We start from the raw sequence: 476 nt of genomic DNA on the forward strand, positions 1-476 counted from the left end.
AAGTATTAATTTTCTAGTGCCCTTGATTGGAGGAGATGGATTATCTATTTTGCTGGACAGGATTAACCTGCTGGCATTGGATAACATAACAGAACATCATAAAGAAATTTGGACTTCAACCAGGTGACATGACTAGATATCAAGCTTGAAGCAAATTACTACTGTTCAGCTTTAATAAAACAAAGTCTGTGGAAACTATAGCCTGTGAATATGGTGATTTGCGTACTACTTCTTCCGCATTTACACTAATAAAGTTTTTGCCTGTTCTTGTAAAGAATAAGGCTGACTAATCTTATTTGATAGTATTTGGTGTGCTTGGCCTGGTATGAGCTCACCTGGTTTACAGAGCAACATATCCAGCAACAAAACCAAAATGAGATAACCCACTAAAGGTAGGATGACATCCTGGTATGTTATAACAGAGTGTCCCTCATGTTGTAATGTTTTCACATTATGTCTGGCCCTGGCTAGAGTCA

The 476-nt window shown here is 37.8% G+C and overlaps 1 protein-coding gene across 1 annotated transcript in view; it reads right to left on the reverse strand.

Moving 5' to 3' along the window:
- LOC119581804 (protein polybromo-1-like) overlaps positions 1–476 on the reverse strand; it is a gene marked incomplete in the record, with an annotated part of 66,711 nt that overhangs the window by 45,880 nt on the left and 20,355 nt on the right.

This window comes from Penaeus monodon, chromosome 15 (genome assembly GCF_015228065.2).
Source record: "Penaeus monodon isolate SGIC_2016 chromosome 15, NSTDA_Pmon_1, whole genome shotgun sequence".
Taxonomy (NCBI): Eukaryota; Metazoa; Arthropoda; class Malacostraca; order Decapoda; family Penaeidae; genus Penaeus; species Penaeus monodon.